Raw genomic sequence first — 27,781 nt, forward strand, 5'->3', positions numbered from 1 at the left:
GAAAAAAAGAGAAAAGCACACAAATAGTTTTGCTTTGAAGTTGCTACATAATTACTGTTAAGATCTACCAACATGTACTGAGAGACAGCGCTGCTTACTCAAATCTGGTGATTGAGCAGGCAAGCAGCGTCTGGGAAGACTTAAGGATGGATGAAATGGAAGCATCGGAAGAAATGCAACCAAGGTAGACGGAAAGATGTTTTCTGTTGTTCTCTTGTAGAGACGCATTAGGGAAAGAGAGGGCAAGCGGAGGAAGGGATACTGGGGGGAAAAAAGAAAAGAAAACATTTCTGGAGAAAGGATCAGAAAGATGTAAGAATTGAGGGAGGGAGGGGGGGAAAAAAGGAGGGAAGGATGGATAGAGGGAGGGAGGGGTGAGAGAGAAAGAAAGATACTAAGCTGTTTTATCTTCCTGCGCTTCCCTTTTCAAAGCCCTATGTCCTTGGTGGGGATATTAAACCTTACATATGGAATGCAGCAAATAAAAAAAGAGGGGGCAATATAGTGAGTTTCCCTTGTTCATTTCCTTTGTTGGAATACTGGCTTGGAACATCTGAAGAGAAAACAGTCGCAAAGTTGGAGAATTTCTTCTTTCAGCAGGCTCTTTCCGCAAAAGTTGTTTATGTCACAGTGCCCCCTGGAGTATGGCCGGGAAGGGACCCCTAATGTCCCCCCTCTAGCTCCCTACTCTTGACTTGTTTTTCTTACCATGGGGAGGGGAGGAAGGGGGAGGAAGGACTGGAAAATTTTGAAACAATCTCAGAAGCTTCTGAAGAGCTGCCACTGGCCAGGGGAGAGGAGGATTTCAAGAAATGACTTCCGATTTATTTCGGATAGTTAGGGGAAAGGGGAAGGAGGGAATAAAACCCTTCCTTCTCTTCATTTTTTTTTTTCCTTCCCCCTTACCCCCTTAATCCTATTTTAGTTGAGGTCTGACCTTGGAAATTTCCAAAAGACTTTAATCTCCTGTACTCCAAATTGCTAAAAGGAGCTCAAAGAGAGTGTGTGTGCGTGTGGGTGAAAGGCGGTTTTAAATTGTTTATTTATGAATGGGTTAGACTTTCCTGATAGTAAGAATGTTAACTAGTTCATTAGGTACTCTCGGTACATTTAAGTCTTTTTTAGTTTTTCTTTTTATTCCCTTCTCTCTCCCTCTCTCTCTCCTTTTTCAGACAAATACATTTAATCACCAAAACACAGCAGAGAAAAAAATGATCTTCAGTTCTGCCTTCTGCCTCTGGGCAGACCTGACCCACTTGAACGTTAATATTCTCAGATAACTAGGAAATGCCATTTAGTATTTTCTATAACTACATGGCTGTTCTCCACCCTCCAACTCTCCCAGAGAAAACAAATTACCTTCCTGTTGCAAGAAGGGTGGGGGGAGTGGGGGGGGTGCTGGAGATGGAAAACCCAAGAGAAGAATCATTTCCATACATAGTTCCCAGATATAAAGGAAATCCAGGCTCTATGCTGATCTCAAATTTGGGGAGGTACGAACCCACTGAAATCATTAAGCATTTTATTTTTCAGATGAAAGGCCCTCCTTTGGCATTACTGGGGAGAGTTCTGATGTGATCTGAAGTGTCACATTGGAGGGGTCTTTGTGATTAAGTCTTTTCCATTTCTTTCATTAAAGGGCCGATTTTCCTGAGGTTGGTTGTAACTTCATTCCAATCTGAAATTTCACCCACCCACCCTGCAAAAAGGTCTATACGTACGACTGATTTTTAGAAAGAATAACAAATCCAGTTGTGTACTTATTTTTTAACTGCTTTTGATTTTATTGAACTACGAAACGCAGAAACCACTTTGCTGTCATTCTCAAAGGTCCATTCTAAATCACGAGCTACGTCAAGGTATAATTACTCACATTTAAAACATTCTGTAATTATAGGAGGAAAGAATAGAAAAATGGCTTTAAAGAAAGGAATTGTTGGAAGCAATTGACTCTCAAGAAATGTCTGTCTTTTATAAAGTTCATAATTTCCCAGTAAATTCTTTTAAGTTAATAAACATATTAAACATAAAGAACCTTTTAAAAGCACTCCCCCCCACCACCATCTGCCACCACACATACACACACAGGGGGAAAAAAAAAAAACCTAAATTCTTTTAAAATGTGCATTTTTTTAAAGACCTCAGAGACGGAAATATTTCTCAGGAAATGTCAAACATGAGCGTCTACATAATATCTACATGAAATAATAAATCAAACTCAGCTTTTTTTTATCTGACAAAACACAATAAACGGGTTTGGAACATTATTTTTGCGCATGCTTTTTAGCTCTCAAAAAAAAAAAAACTCCAATAATAGATAATGCCTTATTGGGAAAGATAACGTGTTTTCTTATAACTTGGTGGGAAAAGCTTTTTTTTCTTTGCCCTTTGTAAAGGAAATTAGATATATATTTGGCGGGGCGGGGGGGGGGGGGGGGGCGGCAGGCAGAATATAATGTTTCACTGTGATACAAGCCAACAAAAACCCAGGAAATTCGAAGTCCAACTGATGTTCAGCTAAAAATTCACACCATTGTGCCCCTTTACTGACAACAGATTTAAGAGTCCAGAATGTCTAGGGGAACATTTCCTGACTTTCAGCCTCTCATGTCTAAACAGTAAATTGTTATTTAAACTTCAGCCAGTCTTAGAAGAACTGCTCCCCCATCCCTTTTTTTTTTTTTTGCTTCTTATATTTCTCCATGTATATTTTATGTCTTTGCTGGTCCTTGTTTCACATCACCTGAAATGTATACATTATATTGCATTTTAATCCCAGTGACTGATAGGCTTTCTGGGGAAACTGGAATCTTTTTTCAATGAGAAGAGTATTTAAGAAGAGAGGAAAAGAATGAGAGAAGCGGGATTTCCAAGCTGAGAGAAACCAAGGACATAGAGCAAATAGAAAGGGAAAGATAAATCAAATGAAAAGGTTGGCGAATTGGGGCGTAGGGGGACCCCAGATGTTGTCCATGGCCTTCTTTGGGGCTGTGCCTAGAAAAACGTTAACCGTCAGGGACTCATGCCTTTGTGTAGGTTTCAGTTACAAAATCAAATTATAGAACCTAACACGCTGTCAGGAGCCCTTGCTAAATATTTAAACCCTCAAGTTCCACACCATTTGTGAATTCCAGATCATTAATTTACTACTGGATTGTTAATTACAACGGAGTAATGGAAAACCGGGCTTGTCGATTTTATGGACACCGCTCCTGTACAAGTGCCTGCTGGTACTTTCAGAGGCTAAAAGCTTAAACTTTAACTACATTTTAAGTATTTGGGACTGGGGTGAAAGGGGGACCTGTGAGTAAATGCTTTGAGCAGGTAAGTAGTTAGTTATTAAAATGGGCTTTGAAGCCCTCTCTTGGTGTATGTCTGCATATTTTAAGGGTCCCAGCAAAAAAACAACTTTTTTTAAATGCACCTAATTTAGATTTCATTGAATTTTCTGCACGCACTGATGTTAGGATATTTTGGTGGGTTTAATTCCCCCAACCCTTCTGTAAGAAAGAAAAGAAACTCTTTCTCGAAGAGATTTAGCAAGGGAAGAGAAATCCTTTTTAAAAAGCTTAGAGAACAGGGAGGGGGTGGGGGAATAAGTGGTAAGAAGGCTTTAATTTCTAAAGCTTTAATCCCAAAGGAGAAGGACAATCTACGGAAGAACTGAAACTAATTTACCTGAATTCCTTTGTCACTGCCTGGCTCTCCACTATCAAATGATTCTTTTCACTAGCCAATAAAACCGAAATCCAAAGCCTGTTTGGGATGGAAGGGTGGTACGAGACCTACCCACTCCAGCAAAATGGAAAGCCAGTTTTCTATGCTATTTGTTTTAGTTTCCCCAAAAGGATTTTCAGAGAGAGAGCTGGGAGTTCAGGCCACCCTACTTGGGTCTCACTTAGATAGGGAAACATGGGGGAACGCGTTGGCTCTTATTCCCAGAACTGAACGCTTCCTCAGTGTATTCCAGAAAAGAAAGAGAAAGTACCTGCATCTTAGGTCGACAAACCGGTAGCTGTTTTGTCTTTGTTTCCCTCTCATGGGCTGTTTTAGGATCTCTGCCAAGGCAAAGGGTTGTGGAAGTGATTGCTGCTCTTCAGAAAACAGTGCAGACTTTCTGCAACTTCATATCTCTACCTTTGTAAAACAACAGATAGAGCTACCGTCGACCATCTGGAAGATGTCACAGAAGATGTTTACGAAAGATTGGGGCGGGGGGGGGGGTCCTTAAAAGCAAGTAGCTGTATAAAAATACTGAGTTGTGTTTTTTTTAACATCACGACAGCGACTTTCATTCTATTCCTGACATCCCGTCAGTCAGGATGGCAAAGAATATACGAGAGAAAGCATTAAAAGTGCCTAATCACGACTACTAACAAGGAAAAGTACCCAGCACGGAGTAAACACTCAATAGCTGTTATTTAATTTTAATAGAAGTAATAGCCTTTCAAACTCTTTTGTCCCCCTTTGAAACTAGAAAGGGCCCCTCCACCTTTTATTACAGGAAATCAAGCCGAGGAAGAAATGAAGATAAGATAAAACTGCTCAGTAATCACCATTCCTGGGTTTTCCAACCTCGAGTGAGGTTTTGAGGCCTTGATTCCAAGTCTCTTTGCCCAGACAATGACAAGCACCCAATTGAAAAATGGATGAACTAAAGCTTTTCGCTGTTCTCCTGTCCAAATTGGATTGGTTACCCAATTTGACTGAGTGCTTAGAAATTAGTCAATAAGGTAACTAATTAATAATTTGACTGGGTGGGGGGGGGGGTGTGGAGGAGAAGTCAATTTCTCAGCTGCACACAGATGTAAGTCAGGGGAAATCTTGAGGCCCCTTGCTACATAATTCTAGCAAAAGCTTGTTGTTTTGAAAATCTTGTAGGCTGATTTAAAACAGGAATTCTGGGTTTAGTTTACTTTGTATTAAGCCTTTTTGTCTCAAGGAATTAATATAGTGGAGAGAGATCTCAGTGAAATAATATAGTGGAGAGAGATCTCAACGAAATAATATAGTGGGGAGAGATGATATACAGAGGAAAAAAACAAAGCTATGAGAGTTAATACAAGATATAGTAAACATATTCTCTATAATATGTATTTATAAACTATCTCATGTAATAATATAGTCATTGTAATCATAATGCAGAAGGTATTCACTATGTCCTAGGTATGTGCTAAGTGCTTTGCAAATGTTATCTTATTTAATCCTACAAGGGAGGTGCTATGATACTATGACCCCCAATTTACAGGTAAGGAAACTGAAGCCCAGAGAGGTCAGCCATTTAAGAACCAGGATCATATAACAGTAAAAAGAAACAGCAAGATTTTGAACCTAGGGTCACAGATTCCAAACGCTGCTTTCCTATTCCTCTCTTCTAAGACCATGGAGAAAATTAACCAGTGATCTTGTTGCCAACTTTCTTCCTGCTTAAGGGAAAACTAAATGACTTCAAAAACTGGCCCTCATTTGATGTTTGTCCATGAACAAGGCATGTCCCTCCGGACCTCAGTTTTCCCTGGACAAAGTCAGAGAGATCCTGTAACAGCAGCTCCACAAAATCACCTTATCATGACACACTCCAGGCTCTATCAAGAAATATGTTTTCAAAAACTTATCAGATGTTCTGTCTGTACCCACAGATGGCAAAACTTGAAAAGAGACTCGAAATTTTTGTTTGCTTGTTGCATTTTTAAAATTTTTATTTTATATTGGAATATAGATGATTTACAATGATGCATTAGTTTCCGGTGTACAGTGAAGTAATTCAGTTATACATACATAAACATATATGTATTGTTTTCAGATTCTTTTCCAGGTAGGTTATTAGAAGGTATTAAATAGAGTTCCCCATGCTATACAACAGGTCCTTGTTGATTATCTATTTTTAAAAATTTTTTATATGGAACATAGTTGATTTACAATGTTAGATTCAAGTTTACAGCAAAGTGATTCAGTTATACATATACATGGATCTATTCTTTTGACACTAGGGATTTTCAATCTGGACTAGACCTTAAGAGATTGTTTAGAGAGGCTTCATCAAGTTATTAAGAACAAGAGTAGTCTGGGTTTAATTCATACTCAACCACTCACTAGGAAAGTGGGCCTCAGTGGCCTCACATGTAAAACTGTAACAATGGGATTAATTACACAGACATAGATACATATTCCATAGGGTTGTGAGGGTTAGATAAGAAAATGCTTTATACAGTGAGGGACACAGTGCTAGGAATATTGGGGATGCTCAGTATGCACTTTCTACAGTAAGGATGATGGCAGTGTTGGAGATGATGAAGACAGTGATAATGATGGTGGGTGACAATGGTGATGATGATGGTGGTGATGATGATGGTGGTGGTGGTGATGATGATGGTGGTGGTGATGATGGTGGTGGTGATGATGATGGTGGTAATGATGATGATGGTGGTGGTGGTGATGATGGTGATGATGATGGTGGTGATAATGGTGGTGATGATGACGGTGGTGATGATGATGATGGTGGTGGTGGTGATGATGGTGATGATGATGGTGGTGATAATGGTGGTGATGATGACGGTGGTGATGATGATGGTGATGATGATAGTGGTGATGATGATGGTGGTGGTGATGATGATGGTAGTATGGTAAAAACGGTGATGGAAATGACGATGTTGGTGACAGCTGTGATGCTGATGGTGATGATTCTGATCATGAAGGGAATGATGGTGATATTAAGTCATTCAGTTAACAGCTGAGGAACCCAAGACACCCCCCCCAAAAAAAAATTATATGCTAATAAGCAGCCTAGCCAAAACTAGAAATCCATCTCCCTGGAGCTGGCCCACTGCCTCATGCTAAAAATAAGTGCAGCAGGATTTGGCTGAAGGAAGCTGGGAACAGCAAGTCAGGTCGTGGCTGAGAATCAGCATGGTTTTGGCTTCCCCTCCACCCTGAGCTCATTTTACAATGCCAGAGAAATCACTCTGTCCTCACCAGACCTCGTTCACTGCCTTTTATGGATGATGACACCTCCTGATGCTTATCTGAGAGGTAGGGGAAGAAGGTGAGGTCTAGCAAGCTGCTTTTTAAACAGTAGCTCCCAGTGATCCTACTGCAGCTGGTCTCACACTGCATTCTGAGAAATTCTCCCACAGAGAGTTGACTTACTTTCTGGTTACTGCCCAAGAGACAAAATAACCTACTGAATTTGTCTATTTAATCTTCCAGATGGGGCTAAGTAGGAGCCCCTCAAGGAGCTTGAAATCAAGCCAGTAAGGAATCAGATTTGAAAGAAAACAGGAGCATGAGAGGGAAGAAGTACATATATTTCATGCCAAGTAGTAACAGAATTGATATTTTGGGTCAACACACATCCCCAAAGAGCACTGAGTCTTCCCAATAAGGAGAGTAAAATTAGTTGTAAGATTTAAAGCAGTTCTACCTCAAGGTACAGCTGCCCCAGGAATCCAAAGCTAATACACAGAAATAGGTGATGCTATTTCCCTTAAGGTACCCATGGCAGACATTACTAACAGATACTGGCATCCTCCACTAAGCCCAAAACTGCCTCCCAAGGCTTCTCACAGAACTCTAGGCAGCCATGAGCAGTCGATCAGAGTGGACACGCAGATGAAAATGATTTTCCACTTAGGACATGGGAGCAAGACCCCGTAAATGATTCATAAGGTCCTGAGCTGCTGAAAAAACCATTAAGTGACTAGGTCATGGGAGAGGTTACAGCCAGATTTAGGCCTCCCAGTATAATCCCATACCAAACACTGTGGGTGATATTTCATTCATTCATTCACTCATCCATTCATCCATTCACTCATCCCCACATTCATTCATCTATCCATTCATTCATTCATTCACTCACTCATTTATTCATTATTCATTCATTTTCTTATTTATTCCTTCAATCACTCATTTTCCCAGTCATTCATTCACTCATTCCCTCTGTCATTCATTCTTTAACCAATATTTACTTATTCTGCATCCTATATGCCAAACTGCCCCACATGCTGACGACCTAAAAGTGAACAAGACAGACTCAACCCTGTCTACAGGGAGATTATAGAAAGGGCATGGGTCGAGGTGGAGAGGTGAGTGGGAAAAAAAGTGTTGCTTTTTTGGTCACAGAAAAAAAAATTAAATGTAACAATCACATAATTCATTATTTCTTTTTAATTGTGGTCACTGCAACAAAGAGTAATACTGCATGCTCTGAGAGCAGAAAGCAGGGACTCAACTTAGCCTGGTGGGGAAAGGTGAGGAGGGGAAGCAAAGTGTCCCAGAGGAAGAAACATTTGAGGTGAACACTGAAGGATGAGGAGTTAACTAGACATAGAGGGGAAAGGGTTTCTAGGCAGAAGGAATGGCTTCTGTAGAAGCCTGGAAGGATGGAAGCATTTTCATCACTGAAAATGAGAGACGGTCAGAGGGACCAAAGCCCAGGGAAGGCCTGAAGGCGTGAGCTAGATGATGCTACAGAGGTGAGCAGGGGGCAGTGTTCCCTCCCAAACATGAGTCCTGGTGTGACCCTCACCTGCTAAGAACCCTTCAGTGACTGCCCCCTGCCCTCACAATGAACTCCAAACCCCTCACCGTGTTCTGGCTCCAATCACCTCTCCACCTCGCCCCATGCCAGCCTTTCTCACTGGACACTGAACCCAGATTAAACAGTTTCCAGAATGGGAAGCACAGCACTGCAAGCCCCATAGGAGCAGAAACAACGTGTGTTTTGTTTCCTGCTGTGTCCCCAGTGCCCAGAGTCCTGGCACCATGTCAGGCATAGAGATGAACTTGAGAAATACTGTAAATGTACGATGAGTGATCCTTTGACCCCACCCTTGGCATAGTGCCTCGCACAACACACTGAAGGTTTAAACATTAGACAAGAGCAGGGACGAAAGAGGAACAGAGGGAGGAGGGGGAAGGAGGGCGGGAAGGAGGAAGGAAGGAGAGGGAAGGAGGCAAGAAGGAATGGGGGGGTGGAAGGAAGGAGGCAGGACGGAAGCGAAACATCTTATGTGAGTATTGGGAAAAGGTCATGCCATAACCAAGCTTTTCAAAGCTCTAATTCTCATCCTAAAAGACAGTGAATCTAAACATTTCAGAACAAATGATTTAAACAATGTTTTAAACAAACAAGTGTTTAAAAAAAAAAAAATGGATTCAGACTTACCAAGCTGGCAACACAGGGTCCAGTAGGGAGAAGGAGGCCTGACTGTATCAAGATGGGTGGGGCCCATTTGGATGCTTCCAGCCAAAAAGCATTTTTGTGGCCTCGTAATTTCTGAAAGCTCTTGGCGAGGCTAACTGACTCCAGGCTCAGTCTCCTGCAAAGACCTCAATCTCTGCCATCCCCTTAGTTCACCATCACGTAACCTAACCCAGGCCAGGCTGTCGGCTGGGCCTCAGTTTCCCCGCCTATAAAAAGAAATCCTTGGGTTATATCATCTCTAATCCAGCCCTAACACTGTGAGTCTCTCTTAGGTTCTCTTCCTGGAATCCCTTCCTATCCATCCACCTCAGCTCTGAAAATATTAACAATCATAATTACTATAATAATAGTAATTATTCTTATACTAGCTACCACTTACTGAAGCACTTTGTTTTTCATCTTTGCAACTGTCACATAAGGTTGATCTATGATCTTACACACGAGGAAACTGAAATTCAGAGAAGTTATGTACCTTGCCCAAAGTAACACAGCCAAGTAAGGGAAAAGCAGGAATCCGATCTCAGACACGTTTAAACCCAAAGCCCATCCACCCCTTCCTTTATCCACAAATCTAACAGGCCCCAGCAGGACAGATGTTTACTTAACACAGACACAGATTCCCTAGTTAGCTTGTGAGGCAAGGGGGAAAACAGGGAAAGGAATATGTAAGTATGGTAGTAACATTATTATTGTTTGCCAGCCTCTCTTTTTCCTTTCTTTCTGGGGCGAGGGGTAAAATTGTCTTTCATATATACACAGATTATGGAGTTTTAGGGGCTATTACCTCTGTCATCCTTTTAGTTCTAATGGAACCATGAAGCTCACAACCCTGCCAATGGCAGCAGTCACGTGGGACCTAGGTCACATGACCCATCCTGCGCTATTATAGTGCAATATTAACCATCACCCGGTCACAATGATTGGTGATTGGTTCAAGTACTGAACATGTGACCCAAAACAGCCAATAACAGCCCTCCCCTGCTCCTAAGTTCCGAAGGAAAGGCTTGCTCTTTTCTCTAGAGCCGCTATGCTGATGCGGAGAAGGCAATGGGAGCCCGTTCCAGTACTCTTGCCTGGAAAATCCCATGAACAGAGGAGCCTGGTGGGCTGCAGTCCATGGGGTCGCTGAGTCAGACATGACTGAGAGACTTCACTTTCACTCTTCACTGTCATGCCTTGGAGAAGGAAATGGCAACCCACTCCAGTGTTCTTGCCTGGAGAATCCCAGGGACGGCGGAGCCTGCTGGGCTGCCGTCCATGGGGTCGCACGGAGTCGGACACGACTGATGCGACTTAGCAGCAGCAGCTATGCTGATGTGATAGAAGCTTCAAGTTTCCTGTGACCTTGCCCCCACAGAGGCCATGAAAGGGAAGCCCCCTGTCAGAGAGAAGAATGTGGCCAATAGAGAAGCTGAAATGAGAGTCAAGGAGAAACGAGCCCTCACCCATAGATGGGCTGCTGAAACCAGCTCCACACTTGTCCTTCCCAGTTACTGAGCCAGTGAGGGCCTGAGATGTGATTTAGCCACTTGCAATCAAGAGAATCCTAAGAGAATTTTTGACCAGCATTGCATAGTTGTGGTCATATCCCACCACATACACGAACACAGTATGTCTGCTACCTAGAATTGGGCAAAAAGACCTGGTAAAGGGCATTGAGGAGAAGAAGAGGCAAGGAAGAAATATAGACAGAAAAGAAACCCCAAATTGCCATTTCCTTCCCGTCCAGTCTTGCCTCAATCTCTGACCCATGCTCATGCATTCATATCATCTGGGCTTCAGTTTCCCCAGAAAATCATGTCTTCTCTTAACCAAACAGCTACCAAACAGCTTTTTTTTCTATGTTACCTCATTTATTCCTCACTAAAACCTGCAAAATAGAAAAGTTATATCCATTCTGCAGAGGAGAAAACTTAGCCACAGAACAATTAAATTACCACATAATTAAGTGGCAGAGCCTAGAGTTTTGAACCAAGATCATGTAACTTTAAAATCCATCCCTTTAAAAAAACAACAAGAAAACTACTTCCAACAGTCTCCCCCATCAATGACACATTGGTTTGGATGCCAGCACTTTCAATGGAGTTATCCCCCTTCTCTTTCTGCTCTGATATGTCAAGGGTTGCCTGGGCCTGAAGGTCTGAAATTAACCAGGCACATCCTGATACAAGAGGATGTTTCTTTTCAGCAGCACAAGAGCTTACAGGTAGTTTGATCCTAAGAGGAAATATCCCCAGGGCAGTGGCTGGCAGCAAGTAGTAGGCTCCCTCCACTTCCAGAAGTCAGTGCCTGGAAAGCAATTAGGACAGCCCACTTGTGAATACAAAGGTGAAGATATGAACATCAGGATGTCTAGTGGATATGGAATAAAGCCGGACAGAGGCTTTTGAAAGCAGACAAGATGAGGAAAGTGACGTATAATATTGTCACTTACACTGCTTTGAACCCCCAAGCGAAAAGAACTTTTAAATCTATACTCAGTGTTACTTTTCATCCTAGGGAAGAAAGAGAGGGTCTGATGACCCATAGCAATCTGTACCTAGACTCTCTACTCAGCCAGAAATTATTGAGCACCTACTATATGCCAGCTACTGTTCTAGTTACTGAGGACGCAGGGGTGAACAAGAAACTTTCCCCAAACCCTCCTTCTGAGCCATAGATCCAGTCGTGGCATACTCCCTGCCTAAAACCATCAGTGGCTCCCCATTGCCCACAGAATCCAGTTCAAATCCCTCAGTATGGTCTACAAAGTATTTCATTGTCCAGCCTCTTCAGTTTCATCTCTTTCACAATGCTCACCATCCCCAATCCTTCCGATTCCTGCTGTGGCTATACTGAAATATTTCCAGTGTGCCCTGACTCCCAGGTTTTCAGACTTTTCTACCCCTCTCCCTTGGAGCACTATTCTAACACCACCAGTGTCCTCTTGCCCACTCCCTGGTCATCTCACTCTTACTTATCCCTCAGTATACATATCACCTCTTCAGGAAGTTTTCTTGACCCCTTTTCCACACCAGTGTTAAGCATCTTTTTTTAAAATTTAGCTTTACATACATTATTGGTTTTATACATAAATAAAAAAGGAAAACTACAGTGCTTTGTCACAACTTAAAAATTTTTACAACTATTACATTTTGCTAGAGTATAACTTATATTTTACTCTTGGTAGAATGCATTCATTAAAAACTCCAACTCCATATATATATCAAAATGTAAAGCCCTTAGCTATCTTTCTGTTATTTTTATCAATTATTTTATCAATTATTATCACTATTAAATTTTATCATATAAAATCTTCCCTTAAGTTTGTTGCACTTTCTATATCAGCAGAATAATTTTATATCATATACAATTCAAAAAATGAATAGATACTAACATCAGTCATCAGATTTCTGGACCTTAGTGTCAAAAATGAGATTATGTTCTCTGGTATGAATCTTTTCTTCTGTAAACTTTTTTAAACTTTTTATTTTATATTGGAGTATAGCTGATTAGGGCTTCCCTGGTGGCTCAGCGGTAAAGACTCTGCCTACAATGTAGGAGACACAGAAGATGCCGGTTCAATTCCTGGGTCAGAAAGTTCCCCTGGAGAAAGTCATAGCAACTCACTCCAGTATTCTTGCCTGGAGAGTCCCATAGACACAGGAGCCTGGTGGGCTACAGTCCATGGGGTCGCAAAGAGTCGGACTCAACTGAATGAAACTACTTAGCACTCACGCACACATAACCAATTAACAATGTAGTGATAGCTCCAAGTGGACAGCAAAGGGACACAGCCATACATATATATGTATCCATTCTCCCCCAAACTTCCCTCCCATTCAGGAGTGTTAAGCATCTTTAAATGGTAGTGTTGCTTTGTTAGCCTCACATCTCTCTCTTCCTTCTCTAGTAATAGAAAATCCTTCCTCCTATGGAGAATGCGTTCGAAGGCATTCAGTGGGCTATCCCATGCTCTTATCCTAGCCACAGATGACTTGAGCCAGGATTATCACCAAGCTATCACTGACACCCCACTAAACACTAAATGCCACAAAAGAAGGACAGACCTATATATGTATAATTATGGCTGTTTTGCTTCCCAGATGGCGCTAGTGGTAAAGAATCCACCTGCCAGTGCAGGAGAGTAAGAGACACAGGTTCAGTCCCTGGGTTGGGAAGATCCCCTGGAGGAGGGCATGGCAACCCACTCCAGTATTCTTGCCTGGAGAGTCCCATGAACAGAGGGGCCTGGTGGGCTACAGTCCATGGGGTCACAAAGAGTGAGACATGACTGAAGCGACTTAGCATGCACAGGAGAAAACAACACAGCATTGTAAATCACTTTCCCTCCAATTAAAAAGCAAATTAAAGAGAGAGAAAAGGACAGGTTTGTTTGCTTCACTGTCCTGACCTCAGCACCTTACACAGGTGGAGAATCCACAGGTAGGTTATCAATAAATATATTTGAATAGACGAAGGAAGAAAACTTAATTTGCTTTTACATTTGATCAAGCTAAAAACAACTGAGGTTTTCTACCGCCAAAACTTCATATTTTAGGTCACAGAGAACCAAATTTCAGTTTAAAGAACATGGGTTCAAATCCTAGCTTTGCCATTTAAGAACTCAGTGGCATTTGGCAGGGGGTTTAAACTCTTTAAGGTTCAGTTTTTCTCGCTTGTAAAATGGGATTTAAAATGAACTTGCTGGGACTTCCCTGGTGGTCCAGTGGCTAAGACTCCATGTTCCAATGCAGGGGACCTGGGTTCAATCCCTGGTCAGGGAACTAGATCCCACACACCACAAATAAAGATCCCGTGTGCCACAAGGAAGATCAAAGATCTCTCACGCCACAACTAAGACCTTATACACCCAAATAAGTAAGTAAAAATATTTTTAAATAAAATGAGCCTGCTTCATTGGGATATGATGAGGGATAAAAAAAAGACTGTATTTGCAAAATTCTTAGGGCAGGCATTGGTACTCGGTGGGAATCAGTAAGCATTAGTAGTCCCTGAGACTGTATTTAAACTAAGGACTCTAAGCTGAATTTAAACTAAGCTCCAAGCATTAGAGATTCCTATTCAGAAGAGTTGCAACTAGACATCTGTTGACATCAGAAAGATCCATCCACACTGTCCCTTGACCAAGCAGATCTGCATTGGGAACTAAATAGCCAACAAAAGGCACATTTTACAGCCTCAACTAGTCAGGAGTTTCCCATGATGCCTTAAGGAGCATCAATTTGCCACATCCGCTACCCTTGTCTGCACCTCAGCATCAACCTGGATTGAAACAGCTACAATAAAAGACAGAGAAATGCCTGCTAATTATTTCCATTTTGTGGGCTTCGAAATGCTTATCTTTGCCATACTTTTCTCATGAGATTTGATTTAGTGAAGTGTTTTAATTACCTAGAAACTCTGAAACATTGGTGGTGTTTCCTTGGGTAAGCGTGGTTGTTCCTGAAAGGGATGACTAAAAATAAGGCTATTTTTAGGAGAGAAAACTGGCTCATTTCCTCTCTGTCAAATCCAATCAGCTTCTTTCACCTACCAAAACGTAGCACTGAATGTACCAGAACACCGTTGCTTGGCGCCCAGCTGCGGTCTGAAGCCCTGTTGCTAGTACTGCCTTGTGGGTAAAAGCATGAACTCTAGAAGCAGAAAGACAAGTGGAGTGACCTTGGGGAGGTTAGCTGAATTCACAGAGTTAGTTTTCAAATAGGGGAAATGGAGAGCCATCGTTGTGCTGGTTGATGTCTTAGTTCCAGCTGCCATCCTCCCAAAAGCAGACCCTACATCATGTACTTGTGTGCAGGTAAGTTATCCAGGACATGATATCAAAAAGTAGGCATGAACTAATGAGGAAGGAACAAGGATATTTTTAAAAGTGCATTATCAAGGTCTGTGATATAGGCAACAGAGTCTTGATTTTGCACAGAGTATTTGCTCAACAATCCATGGTTAGGTCCCTGCACTTCTAGACAGAACTTGGGTGCCACCTAGCCGGCTCTTAAAGCACCAAAGAAGGTCCTGGGACAGAAATGCAGAAATCCAGGGAACAGGTCCTTCAGACTGTCAACTGAGGTGTGTCTGAGTTCCCAGGGAACTGTCCACCACGGCCGAGGCTGAAATCAGAATTGGTTGGAGGAGATGCGGAACAGGGGAGCCACAGCACTTGGGACCTCTACCTAGAACTCTTCGACCAAAATTAAAATAGATGAGCATGGATCCTGGCAGATAATAAGCAACTCAGTGCACTCAATAAATAAGAGCTGCAAGTAGGTGTGTTGAGTAACTTGTAACTCCACAAGTACTACATGGTCAACTCAAAATAACAGGTGAGTTTCCTCTCATGTGCCAACTCTGATCAAATGGAAGTGATTGCCTTGAGCCCTGTTGAGACAAGGCTTCTGAGATACCATCTGAGACCAGTGGTAAGGAGTGTGGTGATGGATTATTGATCTCTGCTACTAAAGTGGGGTACATATACTGCTAATCTTGTATGGCCAATACTTAAGGTTTATTGATTGTCTCCATCTTCAACCGTTCCAATTCACACTTAGAGGTTAAGTGTCCAACCCATGTAAAATAAGGACAATACCTGTGCTTGACCTTCGTGACTCACAGGAAGACTTTGAAGTGGTAAATTTGAAAATGCTTTGGAAACACATAGAATGCACATAAATGTGAGAAGTTCCCAGCCAGCTCCCTCCTCCCCATTCATGGGGAGGAGCCCTTGGGAATAAGGAGGTTCTCTGAGAAGATAAACCTGGTTTTCTTCTTGCTACTTAAACACACTACATGAGACTGATGGTTAGGGGACATTTGTTTGCTCCCCAGTGTTCACAGCAGCACCATTCACAACAGCCAAGATCTGGAAGCAACCTAAATGTGCATCAACAGATGAATGCATGAAGAAGATTCATATTTTATTACTCAGAGAAAAGAATGAAGCAATATCATTTACAGCAGCACAGATGCACCTGGAGAGTGTCATAATTAGGTGAAGTAGGTCAGACTGAGAAAGACAAATAGCATATGATAATACATATGCGTGGAATCTTAAAAATGCTACAAATGAAAAAAAAAATGCCACAAATGAACTTATTTACAAAACAGAAAGAAACTCTCAGGCATAGGAAACAAGCTTATGGTTACCAAAGGGGAAAGGTGGGGAGGAAAAAATTAGAAGATACATACCACTATATATATAAAATAGATAACCAAAAATGACCTACTGTTTAACACAGGGAACTATACTCAGTATCTTTTTCTAAAACTTTTCATTTTATATTTGAGTATAGCCAGTTAACAATATTGTAATAGTTTCCGGTGGGCAGCAAAGGGACTCAGTCATACATATACATGTATCCATTCTCCCCCCACCCTGCCCCGTACTCAGTATCTTTTAATAACCTATAATGGAAAAGAATCAGAAAAAGAATATATATACACACACATCTTAAACTAATAAAACATTGTAAATCAACTACACTTCAGTAACAAAAAAAATTTGTTTAATTATATGACTTGCCTGATACCCCAAAGAAGGGCTCACCCCACAGCTATTTCTCGGTACTTTCTCTGTTGCTCTAGCTGTAACTAGGTGCTAACCCTTGCTACCTAATTACCCTTCGGTCCGATCATCTTTCCCCCAGAGTTCCTATTCACCATCTCCCAGTGATGAGTGAAGGTAAGGTGGCTCCATCTCTGGAATTTAGACTGATGAATTCTCCCATTTCCTCCCTGACCCTCTAAAAGTCCCACCTCTTTCCCCATTCTGGGTCCTGAGGCCCTGTAGGGGGCTCTGTCAGGGGCTCCCCAGGGAGCAGTGGTCCCCTCCATTCAGGAGCCCAACCCCAGCAGACCAGAACACTTCCTGCTGGGAGATCACCCAGAGAGACTCAGGCCTTCACCTTTGCTCTGAGCTCACAGTCAGCAGAAAGCACCTGCAATTCTGCAGCTTCTCTTGCACGCATAGTCCTTTGCATGGGCTGGGCTCGCAGCTCCAGCTGATGGAAGCAAATCAGGGACTTGATAAGTGAGGAGACACAGACGGAAACCCCCACTGCCAGGGGGAGCAGAGGGGAGGGCTGACTTCACCTATTCCTGGCAGTCTCATGCCTGTTGTTCAAAAGAAGAAAAAGGGTATATCTTCATTTTCCCCCATAATATATCTGATGGATGTTCAAATTCCAATATAGGGAAAAGAAAAACGTTTCTTTGATCTCACTTCCCACAGGTATCTGTAGTTACCAGTTTAATGTGTCCTTCCAGACTTTAAAGACTTTTTCTTAGATAAAAAGATTATACCACATAATATCATCTTATAATTTATGTTTTTTCACTTAAATGTAAAACATTAAGATTGTTTCCCATTTTTAATTGGTAATCTGTCCAAAAATGTAATTAATACTGAAAATTAACTGAAGAATGTTCATTTCGAATAATGGTAACACTGCAGACAAGGTTTCCTTTTTTTCCTGTATTTTTTTCTCTCAATATAAAAATCATTTTATTGTCTCAAAAAAATAAAATTAAGAATATTAAAAAGATAGTTTCCAATTTTTCAATATTACAAACAACATAGCAATGGATATCTTCATTCATACATCTTGCATGCTATTCCTGTTTGTTTGTTCTTTTATAGTCATTTCCTGGAAATGTGATTTCTTGGTCAAAAGGACTCATGTGTTTAACACTCTTGATTCACATTTCTCAGTCCTCTAAGTCTATTTCTCAATTTGTCAAACCACCAGCAGGATGTGAAAATGCCAGGTTTTCTACATCCTTGGCTTACAAATAAAGATACAGCATCAGGATTATTTTTAACTTTTTATCTTTAAATAACTGCAGCCTTTACAGAAAAGTTGTAAAATTGGCAGAGAGTTTTCATATGCCCTTCACCCAACTTTAAATGTTAACATCTTATATAACCAAAGTATGATGAGCCAAGCCAGGAAATAATACTGTTGCAATACTATCAACTAATGCACAAACTTTATTTAGATTTTTATCAGTTTTTCACCAATGTCTTTTCTCTGTTCCAGAATCCAATCTGGGAATTGCACATTACATTTAGTTGTCATATCTTTTCAATCCTATCCAATATGTACTAATTCCACTGTCTTTCTTCACTTTTCATCACACTTTTGAAGCAGTCTGGCTACTTACTGGGTAGAAAGTCCCTTGATTTGGATTTGTTGATTTCTCCCATGATCGCATGGAGGTTCTGCATTAGAGGTAAGAAGGCTACAGAGACAATAGTGCGTCCTTCTCAGGACATTGTGTCAAGTGGTTTAAGATGCTGTGATGTCTAACTTACTGTCTAACTTATGAACCTGGTTCACTTGGTTAATATGGGTGTCTGCCAGCTTTCTCTGCTGTAAAGCTACTATTTATTCCTTTGTGATTAATAATATCTTTGAGGAGATAATGTCGTTGAGATTAGGCAAATATCCTCCTCAAACTTTGGCCCACTTGTCTTAGTACCCATCTGTGTGTCTTGTCAGATGCAGCATCTTTTAAAATAAAACTTAAAAGTAGACAAAGCATTCCTGATTAAATAAGCAGTAGCTAGTGAGATTGGTAAGTTAACTTAGAATCTATACCAGAGGAATGGGTGTGAGCATGTGTACACACCCTAGAGGATGTTTTCTTTATGATGAACACTGCAGCCTGACCAACCACAGGTGGATCAGTAACCTGCCAGTCTCATGCATGTGGGGCTTCCCTGGTGGCTCAGTGGTAAAGAATCTGCCTGCCAATGCAGCAGACAAGGATTCGATCCCTGGGTCAGGAAGATCCCCTGGAGACGGAAATGGCAACTCACGCCAGTATTCTTGCCTGGGAAATCCCATGGACAGAGGAGCTCAGCAGGCTACAGCCCATGGAGTCACAAAGAGTCAGATATGACTGAGCAACTAAACAAGCCATGCACGTGGAAAATGGCTTGGAAGACAAAGCATTCCACCATCTCTCTTTCACTCACTCTCTTTTGCTCTCTCTTTCCCTTTCTTCCATTTGTTAGCAGGGTCGCCGTAGGCAAATTACTTTCTCCCACTCAGTACCTCAGTCTCACTATCTGTAAAATGGGGGTGTAGCAGTACCTACTTCATAGGGCTGTTGGTAGGATTCAGTGAGCTAATGATTGTACCATCTGGTACAGAATTAGTACTGAATGCACAATAGCAACCATTAGTATTGTGTAGCTTATCTGGTTGTTCCTGGCTGCTCTTAAGGAATTTCTCCTCTGCCTTCAGAGTGTCTCTGTCATATTACCGACCATCCAGCAAAACCCTCTTGTATCACAGAAGCGGAAACTGCTACCCCAAGAAGGTGAGTGATTGTGGGGAGATGATTAAAGGTGTAGGTTTTCTGCTTCACATGTCATTACCTTTTCCAGTGATGAATACCAAATAGCAACACAATTCAAACAAGACACTTCACAGACCCCCACCTTCCATCTGCCTTAGTTAGGATTGTTTTTGTGGGATTAACAGAGACCCAACTCAACAAGCTTAAGCAAAAAGGGGGAAGACTCAATTCAGGCATGGTTAGATCCAGAGGCTAAAGTGAAATAATTAGAGCTTGAGATCGTTCTTTTATATAGGATCTCTAATCTTACTTCCTCCCAGATCCAACTTCAGCAGACAGTTAGAACTTCTTTGCCAACAGTCCAATAAGTCCTGGAATGGAATCTGGGTAACCTGGCATGATAAGCTATGACCAGGCCTGCCTGCTGACAAGTCCCGAATGAAAATCTCCTGGGTCTACAGCAAAGATGCAGGTAAGAGGATATTGCCCCATAGAACCTCAGAGCTTGACCATGTGGTTTCTGAGTCAGAGAAACTGCCTCATATATAATCAATATTGAGCCTAGGTGCTGACATGATGGAATATAAAAGACACAATTCAAACAAGATACTTCAAAAAGACAATGACTCTCTATTCTTCCCACCTTTGACATAGCAGACATCCCACTGTACTGAGACAACCAAAGGTCACAGAGGCCTCAATGAAATAATGACTCACATTCACTGCCTACAGGCCTCTAGCCTTTATATCCTTCATATTGCTTATCAACTGCTTTATTAGTAAAACATAAAAAGTAAAAGCCACCAAGTCCAAAGGACTTACTGTTGCCCATCTTCAAACCTGGACTAAACTTTGTGGTCCAGTCTAACACACCTGGGTCATTTGCTGTCTTCTGAACCAGCTACTGAGGTCAGAGAGATGGAGTGCTCTGGTCGGTTAGTTTCTGCTTTTGAGCCAATCACTGAGGCCAAAGGGATGGAGTGCTCTGATTGATCATGTTTCTGCTCTTGAACCAATCACTGAGGCCAGAGGGATGAAATGCTCTGCTAACCCCCCAGACTAGGGAGATGGTGTCCATCCTACTTGAACCACTAGAACTAAGAGTGGGGTTTTCCCAAATAAAACAAGGATGATGGATGCTGGAACAACAAAAAGTGACAGATTACAGCATTCCATTTGTGCTAAAAGAACCAATTTTGGGGGCTCATTCCTGTCTCCAATTCCACACTCAAGGAGGTTTTCTCTCTCAAAAGATCCTAATGATCATCCCCATTACATCCATCACCATTTCCAATACTTAGCTTGTAGAGGCATTCAGCTGGGTTGCTCAGAAACACTTCTGCCAGACAGATCCTCTGGCACTCAGGAGATCTGGACTGAGGCCAACTGTGCTGATGCAGACCAAACGAATTCTGATCAGTTGTTGATGATCTGTAGTGCTGTGTATCCAGATCTGAGCTCAGAGTGGAAGAGTGTGATAGTTGATTAGTCATGTCTGTCCTGGGCATGAGCAAGAAGGATAGGAGCATGTTTGCAATGTGTATCTTATCATAAAATATCTCAATGACACTTCCCTGCTTGCATATGCTAAAATCCAGGTCAAGGCAATAAACTTTGGAGCACACATTGTGCATCCCTCAGAAGGAACATACAAAATAAATCTTTGAATACAAGCTTTGTCCTATCAAGGAGATTACTTCTAACTGGTAAGATTGGACATTTAGGAAAGCATTTGGACATCATAGACTCTTAGCCTTAGATACTCCCAGTGACGCCTGCCCACTTCTCCCAGGTCTTCAGTTGCAAGGAACATCTATAGCCCTGACTGAGAAGCTATCTCTGCTCTTGCCTATGGACTCAGGATCCCTTTATAGAGTGGTCCCCAACCTTTTTGTTACCAGGGACCAGTTTCATGGAAGACAATCTTTCCACATACTGGGTGGGGAGGGGTATGGGATGTTTCAAGCGCTCTACATTTATTGTGCACTTTATTTCTCTTATTATTTTACCAGCTTTCCCTCAGATCATCAGGTAGTAAATCCTGGAAGCTGGGGATCCCACTTTATAAGGCATGCTGTGTGTGTGCTAAATCGCTTCAGTCGTGTCTGACTTTTTGCAAACCTATGGACTGTAGCCCGCCAGGCATTAAGCCTTACAAAGCCCCAAATAGAGACTCCCTTGTTGATATAATCAGAAGACAGAAGAGCACTGACAGAGAACACTGTGCATCCAGAACACAGTCCCCTTTGTGAATAAACCTTTAGGGTGGGCACATTGAGCGCCTCCATTGTTCATGCCAATGTCCAGAACAGGAGCTAGTCATGGAGAAAGCCTCCTGAATGGTACCTACACATGCACACCAGTGGAGAAGAGCTTGTTGGGCAGCACTGACGACCCCACAATGCACAGGATTCACCTGGGGATCTTGTTCAACTGCTGAGCCTCATTCAAGAGATAGGGGGCGGGGCCAGAGATGCTGCAGTTCTAATAGGTTTCCAGTGGTCTTGGCTCCAGAGGTTTCCAGAGGATGCCAATGGTCTTGGCTCACTTTGGGGAGCAAGGGGCTGGGTAATGGACAGACTAGATGCTGTGGGAAGACAGAGAAGAGGGATAGGGAGAGGGGAAACTGCACTGTGTAGAACAAGAGTAGGAAAGGAGATGAATGATGTTCTCAATATCTGCATGAAAGCACCAGCCTAAAGCCTGATATGTGGTCAAAAATTAAATTAAAATTTCCCATCTTCCTTCTCCCTTTAATCCTTCTACTTTAGAAGTAAGGTGAGTTGTTGTTTCCAAAAATGGCAACCCACTCCAGTATTCCTGCCGGGAGAGTCCCACGGACAGAAGAGCCTGGCGGGCTACAGTCCATAGGGGCGCAAAGAATCAAACAAGGCTGAGCGACTGACACTTTCACTTTTCACCTCCCATCCAACCCAACCCACACACAGACACATTCAAATAGGGCAACCGAGGGTTGGAAAGATAAGTAACTGGTCACAGGTTACACTCTGGGTAGATTCAAGCCAGAAACCCAGACACCAGCCCCTGCCTGCCTATACCCACTCCTCTGTGTTGTGACATGGAACCCAGAAAGGGACCTTGAGAAGATTCGGGGGCGTGCGCAGAACCAGCTTAAGGGCCCTCATCCAAAGGCCTCCAGTTTCTCAAATAATGAGGCCAGTTGGAAGCTGTTAACACAGATGGGAACCAGCCAGCAACAGGTGAAAGGCCGCCCAACCTAGCAGCGCTGTTTTCAGCCGTAGCACACTGCTGGCTTCCTCTCTCCAATTTCCAGGGGCCTGATCCCCAGATGCACCTGCCTGCAAACAGGCAGCAGCCACAGGGGAGACCTGGGTCTGCCCCACTCTGCTCCGGCTTCCATGTCCTCCCATTTCCTGGAGCCTCTTGGGAGCACAGTTCCTCCAGGTTAATATATGGTGCTAATGAGGGGGAGCCGGCGGGGAAAGGCAAGGTCTATTTGATCCGGGGCTTGGAATGAAGCCAGGGTCCCTCTGGCTGTAGAGTCTCTCTCCTTCCAGGTTAGTGGGAGATTAAGATGTATAGTCTGCAAATGGACTAACCTTTTCCAGGCCTCTTTAATGAGGCTTCCCATAATAGGGCCATTCCTCTTTCTTGCGTATGTGTACACATTCACACACATATACACACACACATTCCTTAACATAACCCATATGGAAATAAAAAATCTCTCCCTGGCTCTATTTTTTAAGTGGATGCTATAATGGGCAACACTTTTTTTTTCTTCAAATGAAAACCCAATGGTTCAACAACACGCCTTTCCAGTGACTCAAGACGGTAGTTTCAGCCAACTAGCTAGGCCCCTCTTAGAGTTCAGTTTTATGGATAGTGAGCAATCAACTAGACTAACAGTTCCAATACTTTGGACACCTGATGTGAAAGAGTCAACTCATTGGAAAAGACCCTGATGCTGGGAAAGAGTGAAGGCGGGAGGAGAAGGGGGCAACAGAGGATGAGATGGTTGGATGGCATCATTGACCCAATGGACATGAGTTTGAGCGAACTCTGGGAGAGAGTGGAGGACAGGGAAGCCTGGAGTGCTGCAGTCCATGGGGTCACAAAGAGTAGGACAAAACTGAGGGGCTAGGGGGATCCCCGCACAAAGTATGGTAAAGTTCCTAAGAAACATACTCAGTCCTGGGACTCTCTCTGGATGAAGCAGCATGAGCAGCTTCTAACCCGAGGTCCCTACAGAAAAGAAACATTATTATGTTCTATATCACTCATTGAAGTTCCCTGGTGGCTCAGGCAGTAAAGAATCCACCTGCAATGTGGGAGACCTGGGTTCAACCCCTGGGTCAGGAAGATCCCCCAGGGAAGGAGTGGCAACCCACCCCAGTACTCTTGCCTGCAGAATCCCATGGACAGAGGAGCCTGGTGGGCTAGAGTCCACAGGGTCGCAAGGGTCGGACAACACAGAACGACTAACACACACACACATATCATTCATGCCATCATCTACTGAAAAGGAGGAAATTCTAGCCTCTGATATTTCCAGGCACCTTTCAACCTTAAAACATACAGTGGTAGGGCAGTGATAAAGAAGCAGGGTCCTGAAGCTGCCTCTCAAACCCTTGACTTTTTAAAATAATTTTATTTATTTTATGTATTTATTCACTGTTGGCTATGGGGTGTCTTCACGGCTGTTTGGGCTTTTCTCTAGTTGTGGCAAGCAGGGGGCTACTCTCTAGCTGTGGTGTGTGGGCTTCCCATTGTGGTGGCTTCTCTTATTGCAGAGCACAGGCATGGGCCCCAGAGTGCGCGAGCTGGACAGTCGCAGCTCCTGGACTCTGGAGCACAGGCTCAATAGCTGTGGTGCACGGGCTTGATGTGCGCAGCACGTGGAATCTTCCCAGACCAGGGATCCGAACCTGGGTCTCCTGCATTGGCAGGCAGATTCTTTGCCACTGAGCCACCAGGGATGCCTTGACTTTTTAACCACCATCACTATTATCCACACAGCTTCCCTGGTGACGCAGTGGTAAAGAATCCACTTGCCAATACAGGAGACACGGGTTCAGTCCCTGGGCCAAGAAGATCCCCTGGAGAAGGAAATGGAAGCCCACTCCAGTATTCTTGCCTGGAAAATGCCATGGACAGAGGAGCCTGGCAGGCTACAGTCCATGGGATTGCAAAAGAGTCATATATAACTTAGTGACTAAATAACACCAACTATTATCCACAACAGGGCTGCAGGTAGGAACTCTCTGGAGACTTTCAACTCCATCTCAAATCAGAGCATCATCTAACCTTAAGCTTCCCAGAGAGCAGGGGCATTCTCAGGCCTGTCTCAGACACGTGAGCTTCTGAACTCAGACGTCAAGCAGTGAGCAGCGGCGCAAAGTTGAATTGTCTGACCGCAAAGTAATAAAACTAGATATTACTTTATTTTTTAAAACTCTGGACACTTAAAAATTTAAAGGCACATCCCATCCCAAACAGCTTGAGACAAAGAGGAAATCAAACCCGACAATTACAGCAAAGGAAATAACAATAATGAGAATACTGTGTATTTTAAAAATCACACGGGAAATGCCCAAGGCTGTAATCAGAAGTGCAAGTCATAGTATTAAATGCTACTGTTATTGTATTTTAAAGGATACAAATAAATGAGCTGGCCATCAACTCAGGAAGTTAGAAAAGACCAAAGAACAATAGGTAAAAAAAATACAAATAATTATTAACAAAGAGAAAAGGGGAAATATGTGACTTTAGAATTTTTTTAATCCAGAGCAAAGATACAAAGCTCTGAGGGGCTTAATCAAGAAAAATAAATAAGCAAGATACATATAATTAGGAGGAAGAGAGTTGGTGGAATAACCACAGTAATGGCAAAGATTAAAAACAGCAAAGCCTCTTGCTGCTGCTGCTGTTGCTGCTAAGTCACGTCAGTCGTGTCCGATTCTGTGCAACCCCATAGACGGCAGCCCACCAGGCTCCGCCGTCCCTGGGATTCTCCAGGCAAGAACACTGGAGTGGGTTGCCATTTCCTTCTCCAATGCATGACAGTGAAAAGTGAAAGTGAAGTTGCTCAGTCATGTCCTACTCTTAGCGACCCCATGGACTGCAGGCTACCAGGCTCCTCCGTCCATGGGATTTTCCAGGCAAGAGTACTGGAGTGGGGTGCCATTGCCTTCTCTGAGCAAAGCCTCTTAGTCATGTGCAAAAATATTTGCTGAAATATTTGCAGCAAGTGCAAGGTTCATGTTTTATTTATTAAAATAGTTATTAATATTCCTATATAAAGCATACTTAAAAATGAATTTTAAAACTTTATGATAGAAAAATAAGCAAAAGGCATGAATAGGCAGCTCAGAACAGAATGACTACATATAGGCAATGAACATACCAGAAAATGCCCAACCACATTGTAAATCAAAAAAGAAAACATGCAAATGACTGTGATGCCATCTTTCCCACTATCAAATTAGCAAAGCTTTGTTTCTGAGGTGGTTCTTACTGTAAACAGCTACAATCAATGAAAACAGAGATGAGCTGAGCCAGGTGGCCTCCCATCCAGGTAAGAGTAATGTAAATTACTGAAAGACTCCTTGGAAACATTCCAGATGAGTGTTTGGCAATTTCCTTTAGACGGAAAGGTTTCAAACATAACTCTTCTTTACAAATGCTTACAAAGCAAGCCCTGATTCCTGCACATTTGGAGTTTCCAAGATACCAAAAGAGTCAAATTTGTGGTGCCCAAGGATGAGATCAACAGTAAAGAACTCATCTGCCAATGCAGGAGACCTAAGAGATGCAAGTTCGATGCCTGGGTCAGGAAGATCCCCTGGAGAAGGAAATAGCAACCCACTCCAATATTCTTGTCTGGAGAATCCCATGGACAGAGGAGCCTGGCGGGCTATAGTCCCTGGGGTCGAAAAGAGTCAGACACGACTGAAGCGACTTAGCACACGTGCACACAAAAATGAGATCAAGCCAAGAAGAATGCCTGGCTCTAGGATCCTGTCCTGCCACCAGCGACCTAGATGACCTTGACAGTTCTTTAATTTCTCCCAAACTCCACTTTATCACCTGAGTAATGCAGGAGCTAAATTTGACCTCTAAAAGCTTTCCCTCCCCCACTCGATGCTGACTTATCATTTCATTCTCTTCTCAGCGCCAAGATGTTCCTGGTGTGTTTAAGATGCACATTTCTGCATAAGAGGCAAAAGGAAGAATGATGGAATGAGAGTAAAAAATGGACTTAAGTAAATTTTGTTTAAAAATTAATATAATATCTATAAGGGAACTATTTTATTATCAAAGTAAATGATTGTTCAGAATCATAAAACACATTTAATCAATAAAACTTTAGTTCTATATACAATTTATAGAAAAAAGTTTAAAAAAAATTTGAATTTTAAAATATTTCCTCTATCAAATGTTTATAAAAGATTTGGTTACAAAGTTTAAATCTTTTAAATTTATGGGCAATGTAACTTACAGGCAAACAGAAATATAAAGTTGTCAAAGAGAAAAAAGAAAAATGGACTAACCATCAAATACAAGAGAGTTTCTAACCTTTCCTCTGCTTCACTTCCTGCATTTCTTAAATGGGCTATAATGCTTTTGTATGCTAAAGCTCTCAATAAATATTTGCTGAATCAAAAGATAGAATCAATAAATGATATAGAAAGCCTATTTCTGTAAGGTTTTTTTCTTACTGATCTCCAAATCACTGGAAGAATATAAAAAAATTTATATTTTGTTGTTGCTTTTCAGTTGCTAAGTCATGTCCAACTCTTTGCAACCCCATGGACTGCAGCACACCAGGCTTACCTGTTCTTTACCACGTCCATTGAGTCAGTGATGCTATCTAACCATCTCATCCTCTGCTGACCCCTTCTCCTTTTGCCTTCAATCTTTCCCAGCATCAGGGTCTTTTCCAATGAGCTGGCTCTTCGCATCAGGTGGCCAAAGTACTGGAGCTTCAGCTTCAGCAACAGTCCTTCCAATGAATATTCAGAGTTGACTTCCTTTAGGACTGACTGATTTGATCTCCTTGCAGTCCAAGTGACTCTCAAGGGTCTTCTCCAACACCACAGATCAAAAGCATCAATTCTTTGGCACTCAGCCTTCTTTACATACATACCAATAAATTGATGAGGTCCCTCAGAAAGAAATTGTGAGTCAAGGAAGGGCACACATGGTCTCTATATACTTGCTCTGTTACTTAGCAGTGGCAAAAGCAAAAAAAAAACACCAGTCAACATGGCCAGATAATCTAGAGCACCTAGT

The 27,781-nt window shown here is 42.4% G+C and overlaps 1 long non-coding RNA gene across 3 annotated transcripts; it reads left to right on the forward strand.

The window, feature by feature from the left end:
- Positions 1-27,781, forward strand: LOC136145825 (uncharacterized). Of its 3 annotated transcripts, none has more exons than XR_010658857.1 (5): positions 1-184; positions 18,346-18,430; positions 19,450-19,525; positions 19,825-19,976; positions 26,661-27,781. It is a non-coding gene; the product is annotated as an uncharacterized lncRNA (long non-coding RNA). The 3 variants fall into 3 exon arrangements; XR_010658858.1 differs by having other exon boundaries at positions 18,349-18,430; XR_010658856.1 differs by lacking the exon at positions 18,346-18,430.

The sequence above is a fragment of the Muntiacus reevesi genome, chromosome 13 (genome assembly GCF_963930625.1).
Source record: "Muntiacus reevesi chromosome 13, mMunRee1.1, whole genome shotgun sequence".
In the NCBI taxonomy this organism is placed as follows: Eukaryota; Metazoa; Chordata; class Mammalia; order Artiodactyla; family Cervidae; genus Muntiacus; species Muntiacus reevesi.